The sequence below is a fragment of the Rhinolophus sinicus genome, linkage group LG05 (genome assembly GCF_036562045.2).
Source record: "Rhinolophus sinicus isolate RSC01 linkage group LG05, ASM3656204v1, whole genome shotgun sequence".
Taxonomy (NCBI): domain Eukaryota; kingdom Metazoa; phylum Chordata; class Mammalia; order Chiroptera; family Rhinolophidae; genus Rhinolophus; species Rhinolophus sinicus.
In genome coordinates this window covers 75,804,295-75,805,571 of record NC_133755.1, presented here as the reverse complement: position 1 = coordinate 75,805,571, position 1,277 = coordinate 75,804,295, and positions in this window count along the sequence as shown.

Genomic DNA, 1,277 nt, shown 5'->3' with positions numbered 1-1,277 from the left:
ATAACTGTTTTATTTTCAAAACAAAGAGAACAAAGCCCCTCTAATGGCAATAATTACGCGGTAATAAGAGGTGGCTTAATGGGCTCTCCATAAGAGGTGCCTCAGAGAATGAGAATGCCAAAGCTTGACAGCTGCCAGTGTTGTCACAGAATCAGGGTGCCACTCCCTAAGGGACCAGGAGGAGGGGAGGAGATCGTGGCAGACTCCTGCAAGGCATGCTTGCCCAGCCCTCTCCTCTGGGCTGCAGGTTCTCCAGGACAAAAAGGTGCAGGAGCAGACCCCCAGGCCACAGTGTCCTTGTCGGGCCTCTGAGAGGTGCTCTCTGGTGGCCTGTGGCCTCACTGGTAGCAGTCTCTGATTAGAGAAGCCATGGATATGTGCCAGGACAGGATCTTAGAGGCCGTCTGCTTAGAGGGGACAGGATTTGCTTAGAGGCAAATCCTTGGTCACATGTAACCACTCCTGTGCCCATCACACATCTGTCCCCACTGAACGTAGAGGCAGCCTCTTCCTGACTTGGCCATAGGCTGCCATGCCACGTAGCCTGTGAGTGGAGACCCCAAGAGCCCAGCTATCTTCTTGCCCTTGAGCCCAGCAGATTGGTCATGGACCCACCCAGGGACCCTGAGGGTTGGCTCCGTGTCCTCAGCTCAGCTGTCCACAGAAAGAAAGTGGTGACTGGGGCCCAAACGGCCACTTAGCATCTTCATCCAGAGCCTGTTTCCTCTTGCTCAGGTGAGGAGTCTGCACTGAGCCCTCCCGTCTCCAGGAGTCCCCGTGCGTCGGTATCAGTGCCTGTGGGAGCTCCAGAAAATCGGAGTGCCACACACCATTGGCTTCTCTCTCAGTCGTGTCTTTCTTAATTGATCTGAGGCGTCGAAAGGGTGGGGTCCCCTGAATGGAAGCTGGCCCCTCTGTGTAGCATTGAACAAGGAAAGGAGTTGGAACACCCCCAGAGGCATGACATGGGTCACGTGGATGTGTGGGGTGGGGGTGGGGATGGAGTAGCTGTGAGCTAGAGGACTTGGCAGAGCAGGGGAGGGGCTGGGTTTGCACTTAGGGTTATTGGCCCAGAGCTCAACTGCGCAGCCTAACAGAGCTCCCAAGGGGAAGGGAGGAGCAGAGGGACAGAGAGAGGAAAGGGGGGTGGAAGGGACTGCACACACCACAGCCTGGGGCCTTTCCTGAGGCTTCCTGGATCTTTAGTCCTGCAACTGAAACTCAGCAGATGTGCCCTGAGCCCTGGAAGCAGGGTTGGCCAGGAGGAGGCAGCCCCA